This window comes from Stegostoma tigrinum, chromosome 9 (genome assembly GCF_030684315.1).
Source record: "Stegostoma tigrinum isolate sSteTig4 chromosome 9, sSteTig4.hap1, whole genome shotgun sequence".
Lineage (NCBI taxonomy): Eukaryota > Metazoa > Chordata > Chondrichthyes > Orectolobiformes > Stegostomatidae > Stegostoma > Stegostoma tigrinum.
In genome coordinates, this window is record NC_081362.1 from 76,859,972 (window position 1) to 76,882,681 (window position 22,710).

Consider the following 22,710-nt stretch of genomic DNA (forward strand, 5'->3'; position numbering starts at 1 on the left):
CTGCTCTTGATTTTCCCCAAGATTCCAAAGTGATCTCACTGGGGAGGTGACCAATGACCCTTACGAGAGAGACCAATGAGAAACTGGGCACATACTGCGTGCTATTCGTTGTTTGGCAAGGCAGAGATCAAGATTACAACCATGAACAGACGTAGCAGCTAGGAAGAGTTAACAGGAAATGAATTCCAGCAGACAGTGGCATAACAAGAAGAAAAGGCGGGAGAAAGAGTGCACATAACAGAACGGAAAGCAAACAGGCATTCTGGAAGTCTAAAGCTCGTGTTCCAAAGTGGACTGACCGAAATCTTTACCACCAATGAGTATCATTTTTTTGTGCTGACTGGGATAAATTTAAATTCCTGTCATTGTGAAGTCTGAAGAAAGAACATGCTTGTACTTGAAGTGAATTACTCAAGATAGACAGATAATGGGAACTGCAGATGCTGGAGAATCCAAGATAACAAAGTGTGGAGCTGGATGAACACAGCAGGCCAAGCAGCATCTCAGGAGCACAAAAGCTGACGTTTCGGGCCTAGACCCTTCAGCTTTTGTGCTCCTGAGATGCTGCTTGGCCTGTGTTCATCCAGCTCCACACTGTTACTCAAGACAGACATTCCACTCCCGTACATCTTAGACGTCCTCGCTCTTCAAGGACCGCAACATTACACCCTCCCCCCACCCCACCCCCGCAGTGGTCGACAACACCCAACACGTCTCCTGCAACGCATCCCTCACACCCGGTCCCTGCAATAACCGCCCAAATAGAATCCCCCTTGTTCTCACATACCACCCCACCAACATCCAGATCCAACGCATCATCCTCCGACACTTCCACCATCTGCGATCCGACCCCAAAGACATTTTCCGATCCCCCATCCGTGTCTGCCTTCCAGAGAGACCAATCTCTCCGTGATTCCCTTGTCCGCTCCACACTCCCCTCTAACCCCACCACATTCCCCTGCAATTGCAGCAAGTGCTACAGTTGCCCCCATACCTCCTCCCTCACCCCCATCCCAGGCCCCAAGATGACTTTCCACATCAAGCAGATGTTCACCTGCACATCTGCCAATGTGGTATACTGCATCCACTGTACAACACGACCTCCTCTACATCAGGGAAACCAAGCAGATGCTTGGGAACCGCTTTGCAGAACACCTATGCTCAGTTTGCAATAAACAACTGCACTTCCCAGTCACGAACCTTTTCAATGTCCCCTCACATTCTTTAGACATGTCCATCCTGGGCCTCCTGCAGTGCCACAAATGATGCCACCCGAAGGTTGCAGCCCAATGGTATCAATGTGTACTTCACAAGTTTCAAAATCTCTCCTCCCCCCACTGCATCCCAAAACCAGCCCACGTCATCCCCACCTCCCTAATTTGTTCTTCCCTCTCACCTATCCCCTCCTCCCACCTCAAGCCGCACCTTCATTTCCCACCTACTCACCTCATCCGCACCTTTGACCTGTCCGCCCTCCCCGGACTGACCTATCCCCTCCCTACCTGCTGTGTTCATCCAGCTCCACGATTTGTTGTTATTTCAGATTCTCCAGCATCTGCAGTTCCCATTATCTGACATGTTTGCTTTTCTAACTCTGTCTATAATTTAAATTACAATTTAAAAATTGATTTAAACAATCCAGACTGGATTGGACAACAAGGCATATAGTCTCTTCAATGAGAAATACGATAGTTGCAACCTTCAATAACTGGTGTTCACTTCTGAGTCGCCAGTTACAACAAAAACAATCTTACAGCCTTGTAAAATACCTCATTTACACTTGGGTCTCAACAAATCAAATAGAACAGAACTTTTGCAGTGGAACACAAGAGTGCAAACATTATCTTTTTAAATGAAAGCAAAAATGGAGGAAGTCATCTTAGGTCATTGTGGTGGACCACACGAGAGAATATTTTGTTACTAGATTTACAGTATTCTCTAGCTGTTTAGAAAGTATTATTCATACATAATACTATCACTTGTTCAATTTTATTTTGACACAAAAAGCCAAGAGGCCAACATCGAGTCCGTCTTATAATGTGTTCAAAGGTGATGACTTCTTCATGGAGGTCAGTCTTCTATAGCCACACAATGAGAAATTGTATATCCTAACAAAAAAAGGTCAATACATAACACTTAAGCAGCTATCCTTTGCTCTGATTTCATTCAAAATGAGGAAAATAAAAATACAAACAAACAAACAAACATTCTCTCTACCCACATCTAAATCACCTAGAACACGCTAACATTTCTAACTTCAACCAATCTATCCCCACTTTTCTAGATTCCATTGGTAACACATCCAGCCTATCCACTGAAGACAACCCAATAATTTCAGGCCTCAACCTCCACTAAAGTACTTGCAACAGATTTACATCCATATTTAAACAAGGGAGCAAAAGCTGAACACAGATTCAAAAGATGTGGTCTGACTTTTTTGGGGATGGCGGGGAAACAGGGGTGTCAGTTTGCTGGATGGATTGTTTGCGATGCAGAATGACACCAACAGCAGGAGTTCATTTCCCATACAGATTGATGTTGCCACCAAGGTCCTACCTTCTCAACCACACATCCTGCCTGAGCCATGGCGAACCTTGGGTTGAACTCACCACTAGTCATTTCTCTAATAAGAGGGCTGCCCTGTGATCCTCTGTGACTAGGCCAGCTTCACCTATGTAGCTGGACCATAACATTTTTTAAAGAAGTTGAATTTCAATTGTCACTGTAATAAAGAGATATTCCATTAGGCTTAATTATTTACTATACCAAACTAATTTTGGTTACTCATTTGTCAGAATACAAATCTCTGCAGAATTCTGCAATGATGTCATTTAAAGAACTGTTTTCTTTCTTTAAATTTACCAAAGATGGAAAAACTCATGCTCTCTGGCATCATACTTCATCTGCAATATTTTTGCTCACTCAACGCTTCCAAACTGATCCAGAACATCCTGACACCCACTTCAAAACACCCTTTCTTAACCATCTTCTGCAAAATTGACACCCACACCTTCACTCCCCTCACTCAAATTATTAATTAAATTAAAAAGCAGCTGAGCACACGAGCACACAGATCTCTACAGGACTCACATTACGTCAATCAGCACTGCATCGCACCGTGCCCCCACCCCCCCAAAACCACCCCCATCCAACATATCTGCAGTTGTCTGCCTGCCTTCCAGCTATCTCCTGTCCTTTCTATGCTACCTCCTACATCAAGAGTTCCTACTTTGTGCAATATTCTTTTGTGGCATCTTGTCAAATACATTCTAGAAATCAAAAAGTATAATACTTCCATTGGCACCCTTTCATCCAGAGCATGTTACTGCTTCAAAGAACTAAATACATTTACCAAGCATTATTTTCCTTTCACAAAATCATTCCAACTCTTGCTAATTATTTTGGGATTCGTTAAGAGTCCAGCTATAATCTCCTAAACTTATGCAAACTCCTTCCCACAATCTACTTCAAGCCAATTAGCCTATGGATTCCTGTATTTGACCTTCATCCCTTGTGGAATGAATTATATTGGATACTTTTCTGTCTGATGGAGCATTTCCATAACTGACTGAATTTTGGAAATTAACCAAGATATCTATCCTCATTAGCTACCACTTTCCAGATCCTGGAGTGGAGGTCTGTCAGGCAGCACATAGCTCTATCATTAGTTTCCATATCATTGCTTCCTTGGAGATGGTAATTTCATCATGTTTTGCTGTCTCCAGCTTTCACCTCCAAATTTGGAAACTTATTACTTAAAATGTTATACTATTCTCTGAAGTAACTGTAGAAGCAAAACATTTGTTCCTCTTATTTACCACTTCCTTATTATCTACTAACTCTCAATTCTCACTTAAGAGGAGAAACACCACACTTGGCTCATAGAAATTGAATTATCCACCTCTACATTTCCAACTACATTGGTCTCATTAATTTTTTCTCTGATCAATTTTTGTTTAGTAATTCTCAGCTTTTCTTTGCTTAGATGTGAAGGACAGTACATGCACTATGACAGAGCAGATCAGTTGAGGTAAAGTGAGAATCAGATACAAATATCATTAATTTCTTTCAGATGCTGCTATCATGTTACATACAAAAAAAAGTCAGAAATTGCTGGAAAAACTCAGCAGGTCTGAGAACAATTCAGAAGGGTCACTGGGCAGGAAAACAACTGCTTTTTTCCCCTCCACAGATGCTGCCAGGCCTGAGATTTTCTAGCACATTTGATTTCCAGCAAGTGCACTTACTTTTGCTTTACTGCTATGTCATTGCTCCCACAGAATTTGTTTTGAGTGCATGCACTTGAGGAATTTTCTCTTAAACTTGTCTCCAAACCTAAATCCCCCTTGCATTTTAGACTGAATAGCAGACAACTGAAATGAGTCACTTTCAATTGCCAAACCCCAAAGTCTACCATGACCCAATAAGTAAATACAGTCAAGTTACTTGCACTTGCACAGCATATCATGCTTCCAAAGTGCTTCACATCAATTCAAAGACTTTTGCAATGCAATCACTGTGGCATGAAACAATGCAGTTGACATTAATACAACTAAGACCTGGATTTCCTATTATCACACATTGTTCAGGGCATAAGACTACACCTCAAAATTCAAAAAACCAAAACCCCAAATAACATTTAAATAAAATGACTAGCTGGAGATAGCAAGAACTGCAGATAGAACATAGAACAATACAGCGCAGAACAGGCCCTTCGGCCCTCGATGTTGCGCCGACCTGTGAACTAATCTAAGCCCCTCCCCCTACACTATCCCATCATTATCCATATGCTTATCCAAGGAAAGATGCTGGAGTCAGAGTCAATACAGCATGGAGCTGGAGGAACACAACAGGTCAGGCAGAGGAACAGGAAGAGCCCACGTTCAGGTTGGGACTCTTTAGCAGCAGCCCTGAAGAAGAGAGTTCTGACCTGAAACCTCAAACGCTGCCTGACCTGCTGTGTTGTTCTTACTCCACACTACTGAAAATATCTAGTTTTTTGTTTGGCTAAATCAGAGCTAAGCTTGACTTTGATCTTAGCAAATAGAAGGAGACGTACTCTCTATAGCAGACTGTGTCTTAATCCAAGATTTTCTCAATTCTGTGCAAAGTTACAGTAATAATTTGCATTTAACTACTTGCTGAATGGTTGTTATTCGCAGAAAAGAATCCAAGTTGAAGAATTGGGTTGGTTAAGAGAGAAAGTTCAGCAACAGCTGCCTCAAAAGAAGCCACATCCAGTAATCTATTGATGATAAAAGGTCAGGCCAAGCAAAGGTCCTTTTAAAAAAAAACTAGTTGTGCATTCCATGGCTGTTAAAGATTTGGAGAATTCATTCTTTCAAAATTGCACAAGCTTAAACTACTGCAAGCTGTTTTACTGGATAATGAATAGACAGTCAATTTCAATTTCTTCATCCACAGTAAAATGACACGTGCTGGTAGTGTTGTGTGGGGGAGGTGGTTGCATCTTGTGGTGCAGGGATAATGGTCCTTACTCCTGAGCCAGGAGGCTCAGATTCAAGTCACCCCTGTCCCAGAAGTGTGTACTAACATCTGAACAGGTAGATTAAAGAACCTAAATATACGTAAAGGACCAAGGGATGCATGAACATATCAAAAAAGATTAACATTATAAAAGATTAAGATCTAAAAACTTGCATTCCGATGTCAGAGTAATTATGCTTGCATGCTGTATTTAAGACAGTCTGTTGTCTAAAGGCAAGTTATAGCTGGTTAAAAGAGGCCTAGCCGTATGATAACAGACATTGGACTCACTGCGCACATCATCCAGCAGGACAGTATCAAGACTGCACATAGTTGAACCCTCCAAGTTGGTTGAAGGGTCCTTTGGAATCAAGTACCACTTTCCACTGCATTCTTTTTTCTTTACAGACTCGCCACATCTTATGTGCACCAGGAAAGGCACCAAGACAGACTTGAAGTGACAGCAAAGACTCCAGTGAAAAGAAAAATGTTGAGTGTACAAAAATAAAAATATGGCTAATTCTATTATTACTTGTGGACAGATGTGAAGTTAGCAAAACAAAATATTGAAATATCCCCTCTCAAAAGCACTTGGGGTGTTGAGGGGCAGGGTGTGGAAGATGAAGGGATGAGTTCATGATAGCAACACCATTAACACTTCAGTACCTTTGTCTCTGGGTAGTCTACTTTTGTTTAAAAAAAACAGGTTATACTTGGACATGGATATCTTAGGTCATTCCCTGAAGCCAGGGTATAGTACAACAAGTTTATTTGAAATTACAAGCTTTCAAAACACTGCTCCTTGAGGCAAAGTGACTTCACCTGGAGGAGCAGCACTCTGAATGCTTGCGGTTTCAAACAAACCTGTTGAACCATAATCTGGTGTCATGTGACTTCCGACCTTGTCCACCCAAGGTCCAGCACTGGCACCCCCACATTTTTCCCTGAAGCACTCCAAATCAGGTCGACTTTCTCCCTGATGTAGTTTCGTTTGGCGTGAAACTACTGTGACATACTGCATGTGCAAACAAATACAAGCTGACAAGTATCATTACATCAAAAAGGAATTGCATGATGAGTAGACTTTGAAGCAGATTGCTTCTAAACACCAAATGCAAAAATAAAATAAAAAAGAGTGCGCATAAACAAGTGGTCATGAGTCCCCACAGAATACGGAGCAACATTTACGAGTAAAAGGGTTAGTGGTCAATCTCCTTTGTTTTTCAACATTGTTTAGCAGAATCACTTAACTGATGCATGAGCAGTGGCAGTAGGTAATTTCAATAGTTTTTAAACAGTGCTCAATCTGCGCTGAAAATGCTGCAAACGCAAACAGTAAGCTTTTGTTGTTTCAGGCCAAGGACTTACCATATTTGCCTCAATTGTCAACTTGTCAAGGTTCGTTCACAGCAAATACCCACAAGATTCGTTAACTGGAAGATGCATTCTCAACAATGGGGCTACAGGATTAACTCCAACTAATGGTGTGAGAACGTTTTGTCCATTCACAACTCTTGCTACAACTATTTTCTCATATCATGCACAAGTGATTTAAACTGTAACATTATTTGTTCAGCATGATGTGTCAGAATGTCATGTTCAAAAGGAGATCCAGATATTATCTCATCTTGATGAGGAGGTGCTGGTGTTGGACTGGGGTGGACAAGGCCAGAAATCTCAACACCAGGTTTTTTCCCAACAGGTTGATTTGAAAACACAAGCTTTGGGAGCCTTGCTCCCTCTTCAGGTGTTTAGAGAGAGGTGGTATCAGACAGTCTGATGTTAGCTGTTACTATCTGATACTGGTGTTGAGATTTCTGACTTTCTCTCATCTTGATCAGTGATGTTATTCTACTTCCCAAGTGTCCCCCTCCCCCTAGTGGTGACAGTTGCACAAGTCAGATGCAATTCAGAAGCTCATTTTAAAGAGAAAGCGGATTATTCATCCACAGAAAACATTTTATAAATGTTGCAGGGAATAACCAAAGAAAGCAATTGCAAAAATAAAACAAAGTTACAAAATCCTGCTGTTAGTTTTGCGTTCTCTTCAAAAACTAAAACGTTCAAGATATTCATTGCAGGCAGCGAAAGCATTTGGTGGATGGAGCTATTTAACCAGTATCTATGGGTAGCAGAAGGATGTTCTTACTCTGTCAAAAAGTTGTGCAAGCATACTTCATAAAACAATGGCCATTTTACCTTTATTTGACACTGCTATTCTGAAATTATGCATCTACATTGCAGCAGCATGGTGCAATATTCTGCATTCTTGAAGTCAATGCATGGTGTGATCACAGATCAGAGGATATTGTACAATGTGACAGACAGAAGTCAGGCACCTTTGGTGTGGGTTTGCTTTTTTGTTGTTTGAAGTGCGATCTAGACAAAGACTTCCACATAAATGCGACACCACATGGTGACTGGATAGAGGGTTGGAGGAGATCCTGCAAATAGCTGTCACAACTTTATTACTATGTGAATCTTTGGAAAGTGAGACGGCATGCTATTTGGGCACCTCCTGCCTAGAATGAAGATTCACAGATGGCATATACCAGCAGTTTAAAAACACTGGAAGCAAGTTACTAGATTAGTGAATTAGGAGTCGGGCTAGAGGAGAGTCGAGAGAGAATGGAGGGACTCAGTAATTTTGGAGTACAGCATTTAGGACTGAAGTGTATTTTGCACAAGTTGGAATTGAGACTGTTTTAGCTGACGTTATTCAACGCAGAGGTAACAATGTGGGGAGCTGGACGAACACAGCAGGCCAAGCAGTATCTCCAGCACCTGCAGTTCCCATTATCTGTTACTCAACACAGTTGAGATCTGCTGAGAAAAGTCAAAAAAAGGGTGGGTGGAAAGTTTATACAGGCAATCAGAAACTCAGGTTCAGATATTCACTGATTCACACAGGTTTGACAGTTAACATATCAATAAAAGACAATACTTGGTTTAAAAATAAATTTTTCTTCTTGAGCTCATCAGGATATTTTGGAAGAATACCCAATTCAAGGGGAAAACCAACACATATGGCATGAAATCAGAGTTTGATTGGGTTGCAAGAGGCATCTGATTGACAGGCATATTCTTCATGGTTAGTAAGAACTGCCACTGCTGGAGTCAGAGAGAACTCAGTGTGGAGCTGGAGGAGCACAGCAGGTCATTCTTCGTGGTAATGTTTTATCAATGCCGATTGACAGTTACCATGTAGCATGTGATGCCAGGAATAGAGGTCAGACATCCAAAAGACTGGCGGATCATAAAATGCAAGCCACTTTGGCCGTAACCAACCAGCTTGTGCTTTTATAACGGTCAATGGCTTAAGCAAGATCGTTCTGAACAGGTGGCATACCAGACTTGAAACATTAATGGTCTCGCCACCAAAGCTTCCCAACCTGAAATTCTCAAGCATTGTGTTTGTTTCCCAAGATTTAACACAACGGGACTCAAAACTGGATGACATTTGCTGGATAATCCTCAAAATGAACAAATAATAAAATGGCCTGGTGCACCTGCATATATTTAAAGCTAAGTATCAACACAGACGCCCGAGTTTTACGGACAGGAAATATGTACAATTACTGCCTCTGTTTCAACTCAAAAAACAAGGGTAGGAGATGATCCCTTGATGTCAGATATACAGCAAGGAAACAGACCTTTCAGTCCAACTCACCCATGTCAACCAGTTATCCTAACTAAATCTCGTCCCATTTGCCAGCATTTGGCCCATATCCTCTAAACCTTTCCTATTCATATACCCATCCAGATGGTTTTTGAATATTGTAATTGTACCAGCCTCCGCATTCTCTGGCAGCTCATTCCATACATGCACTACCCACTGAAACATCTGCCACTTCAGTCCCTTTTAAACATTTCCCCTTTCACCTTAAATCTATGCCCTCCCCGAGCTTAGGAAGGAGGCCTTGACTATTCACCTTACCCATGCCCCTAATGACTTTATAATAGGCCATTCCTCAGCCTCTGACGCTCCAGGGAAAATAGCACCAGTCTATTCAGCCTCTCCCTACAGCTCAAATCCTCCAACCCTGGTACCATCCTTACAAATCTTTTCTGAACCCTTCAAGTTTCACAATATACTTCTTTTAGCAGGGAGAGCAGGATTGAATGAAGCATTCCATAAAGTAGCCTCAATGTCCTACAGAGCCGCAGCATGGCCTCCCAACTCCTATATCAATGTACTCAACAATAAAAGCAAGCATACTAAACACCTTCACTATCTGTCTACCTGCAGCTCACTCAAGGAACTCAATCAGCCAACTTCCAGTCTTCCATCTACCTCCCCAAAACTGCCATCCATCACACCCTTTAGCTCCCGTGAATCCTCAATGGAGTGGCAGTTAGGGGAAGCCTATCCTCATGATCCAATAGGATACGCAACCAAACACACTCACTGTTACTGATATATCTTGCTGGAAAATTGTCCCTCATGTCCTACATCAGGCAGGACAAGCACATCACTCTACTAAAGGCCACTGTTGCACCTTAAATCTACAGACCCAAAAATAGCACAGTATTACTACTCTGAAAACAATGCTTTAGTGTAACCGTAATATATTTACTCTGGACACAGAGTGCAACGAAATACCTAGACCGGGGTGGGAGGGAAATCACCCGACTCATTATTGTAGATATATATAAAAAAGGTATAGTTAGACTTAAAACTTAGCTGTTCCACTGCTGAGCAACTCCCACACAGAGGAGTCTCCAAGGTCAGCTGTGAATTTCACCTGTTTAAATTTTCCTAGAGGAGCTGGAATGACTAGAGACACTTGAAACTTACAGGTGACTGCCTGTGCTGTTTAAAGTTCACTGCTCCTTCTCACCGTCACACCACACATCTCCCCTGCCCCCGCATCTCCCACGTGTTACCTGCTCTTCTTCCAGTTTTAAAATGTGATTGTTTGGATCTTTTCAATCCCCAAAGTTTCAAAACAACACGGATTCGTTTCTCAGCAGAATGCCCTGACCATAGTCAGCCCACTTGTTTTGAAGTTCAACCAAACCTAACTGTTGACCCTTCCTCAGAATAAAGCGACTGGACCCAAAACATTAACTGATATTTCTTCACAGATGCTGCCAGACCTGCTGGGCTTTAAAAGCAACTTCTGTTTTTGTTCCCGTTAACTTTACTCATCTCTCCACAGCACTTGCCTAATCTGAACATTTCCAGAATCTGGAAACAAATGGGAAATATTAGAAATGCTATACAGATCAGGCAGTAGCATTGCTGAATGGAACAAATTTAAAAGGGCTCAGGTTCATGACTTCATTTTGGTTCTCCCACTCAGCAGCTGAAATCAGATTTATAAGCATCACCAAGTACAACTGCAAATTGATCTGTAAGCTCCTGCATTACTATTTTAGTGAACTTGCTGTTGCTTTTGAAGGCCTCTGCCCAGCCAGAGTTAGAAACATCAGCCAAAAAGGTAGAGAGAGTGCAATTAGCCCATTATGTGTACACAGCATTGCATCCATCACATTTGTCCTTTCAGGTTTTAATACCTGCTAAATTTTATGGTTAATTTGAAAGCAGTATTTTTCTCAAGTATTTAAAAAGGTGATTACTGAAAATGCTAACATTTCAGCCATTGGTTGCACAAAAGTGGTCTACAAAGCTGGGTATGACTAAGAAAGTTTAATTGCGTTTGAGCAGAAAATTCCACAAGACTGCAAGTTAAAGTTATCTATTGACTTAATAACAATCAGCTAGATCATTCTCAGGTTTCATCTCAAAAAATTTCTGAACTTCCGTCAGGTCAATAATGTGGTGGTAACCCTTGCTAGAAAAGCAAGTTTACAGGACCTAAATTAATGGTTTAATTACTCACATCAATTTGTCCAAGAAGGGACATGCTACTAAGTTATGAATTGCCATAAAAATTTATGGTTGATTCATACAATTTAAAAAAACTTTACATCCTCAACATGCTTACTGAGAGCTTGTTGGACGTGGACATTAAACTGGAATTAAGTAAGGCACAGATTTGAAGCTGGTTTTGAACAGTATGCATATCCTTTAATGGATACAATAGCCATGCTTAGTTTCCAACCTGGATTAGGCCTTCAATGCAACTGCTCTCAAGTGGGCCACGTAGCCACTAACCCCTAATGCACTAAACAATTCCACAGAGCACCTAGTATCAGATAAGGAGAAACATAACCAGGTTATCTAAAACTGAATCAGCAAGAGCACTGCTGAAGGGAAATCCGTGAGAACACTGTAGCACAGCTTCAAAAACAAACAATGCTATGCACAGTCCCAGGCTGTGCCACCTATTCTCAATGTAGAAAGCAGTTGATTCTAGGGATGAGGGCTTACCATGAAGAGCGGTCGAGGACTACTGGTCTGTACTCGATGGAGTTTAAGAGGACAAGGACGCAATCTCATTGAAACTTATAGAATGCCAGGGGACCTGGCCAGATAGTGGACAAGAAGATGTTGTTTCCATTAGTAGAAAAGACTAGAATGTGAGTTGCAGCCCCAGAGTGAAGGGGTGAACTTTTCGAACGGAGGTGGTGGTGGGATTTCTTCTGCCACAGGGTGGTCAATCATAGTCAGAGGTCTACAACAGAGGAAACAAGCTCTTCGGTCTAACTCACCCACGCTACTCCACAATTAACCTTGTCACATGTGCTCCATATCCATCCCATCCATGTACCCATCTAAATGTCTCTTAAATAACAAGGTTGTCCTCACCTCCACCACTCTCTCTGGCAGCCTGTTCTGTACACTCACCACCTTCTGAGAAAAGAAACTGCCCTGCCGGACCCTTTTGTATCTCCCCTTCTCACTTTAAACCCACGTTGTCTAGTTTTAGACTCCCCTACCACGGGGAAAGACTGCTGCCTATCTTATCTACACCTCTCATGATTTTACAGACTCCTGCAAGGTCACCCCCTCAGACTCCTACACTCCAGGCGGGAAAAGTCCCAGCCTCCCCTTATAACTTAAGCCTTTGAGTCCAGATAACTCTGGTAAATCTTTTCTGTGCTCTTTCTACAATAGGGCAAACAGAACTGCATGCAGTATTCCAAGTGTGGCCTCACCAACGTATTGTACACCTGCAACAAGATGTCCCTATTCCTATATTCAATGCTCTGACCAATGAAAGCTTACATGCCAAGAGCCTTCATCACTACGTTGTCAACTGGTGACTCCACTTTTCCAGGAGCTAAGAACCTTTACCCCTAGATCTCTGTTCTTATAAACATTCCCTAGGGGTCTGCGAGTGACTGTGCAAGTGCTGCCCTGGTTTGACACAAAATGCAACAGCTCACATTTATCTAAATTAAACTCCATCTGCCATTTCTCAGCCCACTGGCCCAGTTGATTGAGGGAGGTGACGGCCTAGTGGTGTTAATCGCTGGATTATTAATCCAGAGACCCAGATAATGTTCAGGGGACCTACAATGTGGTTCCTTGATAAGTGGACTTTAGCAAGACCTTTGACAATGTCTACCACACTGCCTTCATCTGTGGAACTCACTGCCACAGAATCCTATGGATGCCAAAATCAGTGTATTCAAGACAAGTTGACAGGTTCTAGATTAGTAATGGGATCAAAAAGGGAGAAAGCAGGATAAATGATTTGTTTCTCAAACCCAAACAGCCATGTGTGAATTGAAGAGCACACTTATTGGGACAAATGGCCTGTTTCTGCTCTTTACATCTGACAGTCTTACGATTATTGCAGTGCTCAAAGCACATTTGGAGATTATTTCCCCCGTGTGAACAATGGGCTTGGTAACAGGCCAAGTTTAAAAATAGTGTCTAAAAAGAGGATGGAAAAACCATGGACAGCCATCACCTGAAAACAGAAAAAGTTAAAAAACTAAAGTCAAAGTAGTAAAAGCAGCTAGGAGAACTGGAGAAATAACACCCACTTACACATGCTTTTTATTTGCGACTGCTCTAGTTTGACAACTCCTGCGCATCAAAACTGAAGATCTTGGGAAAGCATGAGGCAGAAGTGAGATAATCCCTTCACTTCTCTTTTTTTAAAAAAAAGGTATAGACAGACAGATTTTCGATTGACAAGGGAGTCCATAGAGTGGAAATAGGGTAGAGCAGACAGGAAATCACTTAAATCCTGAATCAAATGAACCATGATCCTATATCAGCAGATCAGGTTCACTGGGCCACATGGCCAACTCTTGCTCTTATTTCTAGCTTTTAGGTTCTAAAACAGAGTTGCAGAGGGAACTCTATTTTTCCAGAGACTGAGCAAGTGAGGAGAGAAAAAAAGATCACAAGACTGCTTGCGAAAATTGAATCTGAAACATCAGTTGCTAAAAATAAAAATGATTTACAGGATCGTTTTCCCTTTTCTGGTAAAATGGGAAACTAAACAGTTAAAAGATTCAAACTCAGGCACCCAGACATTACCTGTGCCTCTGGACCAACAGGTCCAGCAATAATGCCACTAGACCATTACCTAGTCTATATACCACAATTACATCTCCTCATTCTTCTAAACTTCAGGGTATAGGTCCAAACTGCTCAATCTGTCTTCATAAGACAAGGCCCGCATCTCTGGAATCAGTCCAGTGAACCTCCAATACAACTACATCTCTTCTCAAGTAAGGGATTGCATTGCTCTGAATTGCCTAACGCTGAAGCAAGAAAATATGGTCAATGTTGTGGAGGTGCTAGAGTTAGTCTGGGTTGGACAAGGTCAGACCTTGCTCAGTCGGTGACATCTTGGGAACCTGGTTATGATCTGAATCATGGCACTGTTATGACTAGTAATTACACAGATACATAGAGATTATTAACTATGCCCACCAACATCACCACCGATCTTATATCCTCCATTACAAGCTCAGAAACTAGTCATAAGCAGGTTGCTGGTTTCAGGGATGCTGACATCTAGCACCCTTCCCCAAGGTGAATTCAGCCACTGCCTAATGAAAGTCACTGCAGTAGGGAACTTTTGAGTAAATCCATTTTCGTAGAATCAGAATCCCTATAGTGCAGACATTAACCAAAAGAACTACAGATGTGAATATGGATAATGATGGGATAGGGTAGGGGGAGGGGCTTAGATTAGTTCACAGGTCAGCGCAACATTAAGGGCCAAAGGGCATGTTCTATGTTCTATGTTCTATGTTCTATGTTCTATGTTCTATGTTCTATGTTCTATGTTCTATGTTCTATGTTCTATGTTCTATGTTCTATGTTCTATGAAACAATGCAGACTTTGCAGGCTTGCTAAAATGCTGCTTTTCATTTAGCTGTCCAACCGAGAACAGCTCAAACATGTACGTTTTCTAAACAGCCATCACACATCAACTTAAAACCACAGAGGATCTCAGAGACAGTGTTATAAAACACATCCTGGAGTTCTTCAACCTGGGGAAATTCTAACATCACACTTATTGATGCACAAAACATCCTGTCCTGATATAGCATTTTTAACACAAAGCAATCATGTGCTTCACAGGAACATGGCAAATTTAGTTAGGTGCCTGTAACCTACAATGAGGAAAAAAAATTCAGAGGCCACCACTTCCAAGGTTTACAGACTGTCTGAGCAAGTTTCTTACATAGTACAATCTGGAACCAGAGAACAGGTTATGTTGGAAAATGTGGTAGGATTAACTACCTCTATTAGGTTAATAGCACAGATCAATAGTGACACGGAGACGGGGATATTTCAGAATACCGAGTATATTTCAGCTAAAGAAAATCCAGACAAACAAAAAAAGGGATGTTCCACAATTTGTAGTTAGTTAAGTAGTTAAAGGAAAGCATCAAACTCATGTTATGGGCCAGATATCCTCTAAAATATTAATAGGGTAGCCAGACCCTAACTTTTTCTTATTTGAAAGGCAAATGTAAGGTGTCTATTTCAGATGCAGTGCAATTGGTCAAACCACTCAAATGTTAAAGCAAAGCACAGTTTATTTAAACACCGTAGTTAAAATACAAAAGAAAGAGGAATTTAGAATAACAACTATCAGAATAACAGGTACAGTAACTCCTAATTAACTGTTCCAATATAGAAACATCCCATAAACATTCCTTGGCAAAAAAGTGAAAATCTGTCTGAATTTTCCCTATGCAGTTCTCCAATCCAGGAGGGAAAAACAACCAAAGGGAAAATTCAGGGGGAAATAGCAGCCAGGAGACATTCACTGAAGCTTCCAACTCTTGTAGAAACCCAAAGAGCTTCTGTATTAAGCTAAAACCAGAATCTAAACAAGGGGAAGAAAAAAAAAGAACTGGAAAGCCTGCTGTGAGAACTGACTGCACACAGGCTGCTTCCAATTTAAAAAACCCAAGGCCTCAAATTATTTACTTATGTTAGACAGTTCACCACCTGTGTTACAACCTCTCTTCCAAAAGAGAAAAAAGACAAAATAACCTCTAAGTGACATCATCACACTGAAGAAGAAAGAAAATACTTAAAACTACACCGTGGCAGATCAAATGATTGCCCAAAATTTAAGCACTGCAGACAACGACTGGAAAATTAAAAAGAAACAGCATGAAGAAGTGAGAACATGAAGGAAGCTATCTAGAAATGTTAATGCCAAAGCAAGAGATAGTGCAGGTGAATGTAAAGAGATTTTCTAAAAAAGGCAAATGTTGGTCCTCTAAACAAGAATGGGAAGCAAGTAATAAATTTCAAAAGAAATGGCAAATGACGTGAACACATTTCATGTCTTCACAACAGCATACAGAAATCACAAAATCACCAAAGTCGTGAGACGAAGCAAACAGATAAAATTCATCCCAGTGAATGAAAGGGAGCAATTAATGAGGTAGCAGATACATTGGTGACAATGTTCCAAAATGCCATAGAATGTTTTGAGAATCTATTTGACTGGAAGACAACAAATATTACCTTTCAAGGGATGGAGATAGAAGACAGGAAACTATGAGCCAGTTAGCTTGTTGCCTGTGTGTTTTAGAATCAATTGAAAATGTAATTGGGCATTTAGAAAACCAAGGCAATGGGAAGAATAGACATAATTTTGTGAAAGGTAAACCTTATTAGGTAAGGTCAGTTCTTTGAAGGCGTAACATATGCTGTGGATAAAGGGGGCCTGTAAATGGATGGTGCTTGGATTGAGACAGCATTTGTAAAGATGCCACAACAAAAAGTTACTGTGAAAAATAAAATTTTATGGAGTTTAAAGGTGACATATTAGCAGGGATAGAAGATTGTCTTCAGCCAGCCAGAGTGTACATAAACGGACGGTTGTCCGATTCATAGGATGCAACGAGTGGAGACCAAAGCACTTGTGGTAAGACCATTAATGAAAACACAAACAACTTACCCTGCTGACATGACATAATGATGGAAAAACTTGTTTATCATGAAAAAGATTACACTTGCTAAAATAATACAAATTTCCCCAAATATGACCTTAAGGACTGTGTTCTGTGGTAGCCAATTTTTGGTTTCAGTTAGCAGTTTAAGCTGGCCAGAACAACCGATGGACTGAACGGTCATAGGCCTGTCCTCCCTTTAAAAAGAACTGGACAAGAGGTCCTATACCTGTATTGTTATTTTGAGAGTAGAAACATTTGCTTAATATTGGAACTGGCTATTGCTTTACCCTTTCTTAAAAAGACCAAAGATGTACATTAACAGCATGAAGGGTTTCACTCAGCTCCTATGTCATTTTTTCAATTTCAAACATTTATATAAGCCAATAGATTAAATACCAAGTGCACGTTCTATAGACTTGCTCAATAACCCTAGTGGTATCTAATTAAACCTGTTGTGTTGCACAAGGTAATGGTCTGAACAGCTTAAAATGTTAAGAGGCAACATTAGACTGTGCTCAATCTGATTAATACAGCCTTGACTGAAGGCAGACGAGTCCGGTTCTGGATCTAATAGAGGCAAGTTTATCTGGCTACCTACTGTAACTTGCCACCTATTACAAGACAAGTACATCTTAAGAAGCGTGCCTCTTGTTAAAACACTACCTAACTAGTAGCTGGAAAAATCCCATTAAAAAGTCAGTATAAAAGACTGATTCTTGTGGCACAGTGTCCCTACCCCTGGACAATACCCATGACCCAAGTTCAAATCTCACCTGCTCTACAGGTGTGTAATATCATCTTAGGACAAAATCAAACTGAAAAATGAAGTTTTAAAATTTCAAAAGGCTACTATTTCAGGCCCCCTTTTGGGGCACAGTGCTAGTGTCCTTATCCATGGACTGGGTGGCCTGGCTTCAAGCCCCACCTTCTTCAAAAGATGCGCCAAAGTGTATGCAAAACAGGTTGAAGAAAAATCTAGGAGTGAAGAATGGACTCCTGTAGTGGAGTGGTATTGCCCATTCCTCTAGGACAGGAAGCTGAGGCTGTTCAAGTTTCATCTGCTCCGCATGCATAACATGTCCAAGCAGTTTGATTACACGTTTCTAGGAAAAGGACGGTTGGAGGCAGCACTCTACCCCCAGCCATTATCTGGTAGTGACAGCTTCCATTGACTCACACCAGTCTGCTACATCACATCATGTGGCACTATTTAACAAGGTTATTCAAATAATATAGGAGCAGAGACTCCTATGGCTAGTTCATTTAATTTTTGCAATTTAGGAGTGTGGTCATGCAAGGCATAAAGATTGAAATAAATTCCCTTCAGCTGAGTCATGTGTCATGCAGGATCCATAACACCTCACCCAACAAGAGAACAGTTTTCTAAGGGAAAACATGAACTATATTAAAAAAGTACAGTGAAACATTGCCAGGTGGTGGTCCTCCCAAGTGGAAAGTGCAAATTGCATTTCAAAAATAGGGAAGACAAAGTATGAAGAAATGTATTTGAAGAAGTCTTAAGCATCTAATGAAGTATTCTTGTTAAAAGTTGAATTATACCTATTTTGTAGCCTGAGGTAAAAGAACATTTGGATTTTTAAAAAATGAAACTGTTTGTAAACACCTGATGACTGATAATCATAGTCAGTCACCCCATCCATGCCAGACTTCGTTACTTCTACTTTTTACCCAAGAGTAAACAGGAAATACGTTCACTGCTGGAGTTACTAACTCAGTTGGGAAGTAAAATTGGATTGGACCCCACCACATACCCTCTCTGTGGAATGGAAATTTGGGTTGAAACATACAATGTGCAGGTCATCATTTGTTTTGAACTCCTAAAGTGGAAAGCTCTGGCCTATCCTTGTTTTATGTTGCGAGCTGGGAGAAAAGGGGATCTGGTGAAGGTGCTGAATCAGGAGTCAGGACAACTTGCTCTACAACAAAATTAGCTGAAACATGAAGATGCCCAACAACATGGCATTCATGGTTATCTGCCTGAAAAATTTATTAGCATTCCTTGCAGGGGTGACAAGCAGGATAGGTAAAGGGGAAAATACCTGGTGCAAAACACTTGGAATTGCACAAGATGTTTGATAAGTAGCCTAATATATGGAACTTTAAGGCAACAGCATATGGTGTTACAAGCAATATTAGAATGGATAGGAGGATTGACCACTTAAACCAGTTGGGAAGAGGGAGCCATTTTCAGGATAGCAACCTGTAAATTAGTGGAATGTCGTACGGATCCATGCTTGTGCCACAATTATTTAGAAGATATTATGTTGGAGCAGGAAAGCAAATGTGTGATAATAATGTTTCTGACTTCTGGAGACATGTCATAAGGCAGGATAGCAAAAGATACTTAGTTTAAACCAGTGGCCAATGACATATGCACATTAGTTGGAAGAATAGGAGAGTTGAAGATTTTGCAAGTGGAACTGGACTGCAGAAAGCTGTAGCAAAGCTTTCATGCAGGCTAAAGAGGTTACTTACATCCAGTTTGCACACATTCGGTCTATTTTGATCAAAATGTCAGTCTCACCAGTGCCCAGTTTCCCCTCAATGACCCTAAAATGATAATTCTCTCAACCTTTTCAGCATGGGAAGCTTGCCATTTCCCACTGCTACAACATGGCAGTAACAGTATTCTCCAAAAACAGGTTGGAAAAAGAAAGTCATGGGCAAATTAACCTGCAAAAGGGAAAATCACAAGGAGCAAACTGCCACGTATGATCCTTGTGCATCTAAGGGAGGTTCGTGTTAGGAGGCATCTGTATAAACATTTAGTGTTAACAAAACATTCCTGACAGGTCTTCGAATTCGTCAAGATTTACAAACAGGAAGAGAAGACAGTTAAGAAATGGGACAAAACGATATCAGATTAGGTAATCAGTGACTGGGTGAAGACATTAATAACATTAGATGAGATCCCAGAATGGACACCTTATGATCATATGAAGCAAGATAAGAAATTGGATAAGGAAATGCCCACATAGCTAAACAATTGTGTAAAAGACTCAGTTTTGCTGTATTCCTGAGAGTTACTCAAGCTGGCTCTAGAATACACTCTTTCCTAATTTCACTTGAATAAGTGATTGTAAATCTGTTCCTAAGCAAGACTTCATCCTCTGCAGAAAGAAACCCAGGTTATTAAAGAAACTAAATTAGTAAAACAGGGGTAATATTGAAAAGTGAGATAACAAGGTGTAGAAGATGGATGAACACAGCAGGCCAAGCAGCAGAGGAGCAGGAAAGCTGTTGTTTCGGGCCTAGACTCCTTGATGAACTAGTTTGAAGGTTGATAAATCCTGCCGACTGGAAGACCTTCATCTCAAAGTTGAAGGAGGTAGCTGAAGAGAGAAATAAAACGGAAATACCAGTGCCTCTCTCAAAATTTTAATGAATTCTTGAAAAGGTACCTGCAGATGGGATAGTAGTAAAAATCATATGGTTTCATTAAGGAAGAGGATTACTTACAGATCTGGTAGTTGGCTGTCAGTAGAAATAAAATGGTAGGTATTGTAAAGGGATGTTAGAGCTGGATATTTTAAGAATGAAAAAAAAAATCGGACACAGTCAACATGGACGTGTGAAAAGGATGCTATTATTTGGAGCACTGAAGGAGAACCAGTGAATATTTAGTATTTAGATTTTCAGAAGACTTGTTTTTAAATATCAAAAGACGTTTCCACGTAGGAGATTAGAAAATAAAATTAGAGCAAATGAGTTTGGGGAAAATGCATGAGTACAAATTGAGAATTAGTTAACAGAAAGAAAAAAAGCCAAACAGGAAGAAATGGTTCAGTGCCAGGATAGTTGACTATTGCTAGCACGTCACCAGAGGAATAGTGCTAGATGCATGAAAGCTCAGTCTTTATAGACAATTTGTATGTGGGGACCAATTATAATATTTTCAATATTTGTGGAATGGCTAGTTGAGGGGAAGATGAAAGGAGCTTTTCTAAAGTTCTCTTGAAGCTAAGTGGATGTGAAGAACAATGGCAGGAGGAACACAAGTGTAAATATAAAGTTATCATGGCAGGTTGGGGGGGGGGGGGGGCGGCATGGTGGCGGTGGGGAGAAGGAATATTTTTAGGTGAGAGATTGAGAAGACAGTGTCCAAAAAGGACCTGAATGTCTTTGCATTTCCCGCAACACATCCCTCACACCCCGCCCCCGCCAAAACCACCCAAAAAGAGGAACCCCCCTCGTTCTCACACACCACCCCACCAACCTCCGGATACAACGCATCATCCTCCGACACTTCCGCCATCTACAATCCGATCCCACCACCCAAGACATTTTTCCATCCCCACCCTTGTCTGCTTTCCGGAGAGACCACTCTCTCCGTGACTCCCCTGTTCACTCCACACTGCCCTCCAACCCCACCACACCTGGCACCTTCCCCTGCAAGCGCAGAAAATGCTACACTTGCCCCCACACTTCCTCCCTCACCCCTATCCCAGGCCCCAAGATTACTTTCCATATCAAGCAGAGGTTCACCTGCACATCTGCCAATGTGGTATACTGTATCCACTTTACCCGGTGTGGCTTCCTCTACATTGGGGAAAACCAAGCGGAGGCTTGGGGACTGCTTTGCAGAACACCTCCGCTCCGTTCGCAATAAAGAACTGCACCTCCCAGTCGTGAACCATTTCACCTCCCCCTCCCATTCTTTAGAAGACATGTCCATCATGAGTCTCCTGCAGTGCCACAATGATGCCACCTGAAGGTTGCTGGAACAGCAACTCATTCCGCCTGGGAACCCTGCAGCCCAATGGTATCAAATGTGGACTTCACCAGCTTCAAAGTCTCCCCTTCCCCCACCGCATCCCAAAACCAGCCCAGTTCATGCCCTCCCCCCACTGCACCACACAACCAGCTCAGCTCTTCCCCTGCACCCACTGCATCCCAAACCCAGCCCGTCTCTGCCTCCCTAACCTGTTCTTCCTCTCACCCATCCCTTCCTCCCACCCCAAGCCGCACCTCCATTTCCTACCTACTAACCTCATCCCACCTCCTTGACCTGTCTGTCTTCCCTGGACTGACCTATCCCCTCCCCTCCACCATTCATCTTCGGTCCACCTCCCCCGCTCTCCCTATTTATTCCAGAACCCTCTCCCCATCCCCCTCTCTGAAGGAGGGTCTAGGCCCGAAACGTCAGCTTTTGTGCTCCCGAGATGCTGCTTGGCCTGCTGTGTTCATCCAGCTTCACACTTTATTATCTTGAACGTCTTTGCTCATGGCTTAGCAATAGTTAACACATATACCTAGCAAGCAATTAGGAAGCTCAGTGGTATGATGGCTTCAACACTCGAGAATGAGTGCACAGGATTAAAGAGACGCCTTGCTGCAGTAGCTTTGCTTTGACAAGACTTCACCTGGGAGCATTAACTAGAGGTCAGGTCCCTTATCATACGGATGAACATGCAGACGTTAACCACACTAAATCCTGCAATGACAGGCTTGTTTTAAAGAAATGGAGGAGACTGGATCAGTCAGTGACAGCTGGGAAGAATGCGAAGTGATCACACAAACAAATTCTTAAAATTATAATACGATTAAGGTTGATGTAGATATAGGCATGTCCCCTTCTGGTGAGTCTAAACCCAGGGGAAATAAGTGGCCTATACCTCACCTTGAGATTAAGACTGAAAAGAAGAGGTATGTCCCCATGCGGTGGTCAACCTTTGGAATTCTCTACACTAAAGCACAGAGGAAGCTTAAATCGTGAGCATATGCAAGACAAACTGCTAAAAAAGGTGGGCAGGAGGGCCTGGAATTGTTTATCTGAGCTCATATAAATAATCAATCAGCAAAAAGATTTAGATAGAGTAAACAAGGAGAAACCTGTTGTTTCCATCACGGAAGGAGGACTCAAAAACCATAGGCAATTTTAACAACCCTCAACAACCGGAGAG

At 41.6% G+C, this 22,710-nt stretch overlaps 1 protein-coding gene across 5 annotated transcripts in view; it reads right to left on the reverse strand.

Annotated features, from left to right (window-relative positions):
* Positions 1-22,710, reverse strand: part of fmn2b (formin 2b) — a 479,083-nt gene that overhangs the window by 397,046 nt on the left and 59,327 nt on the right. The gene's annotated exons all lie outside the window — the stretch shown is intronic.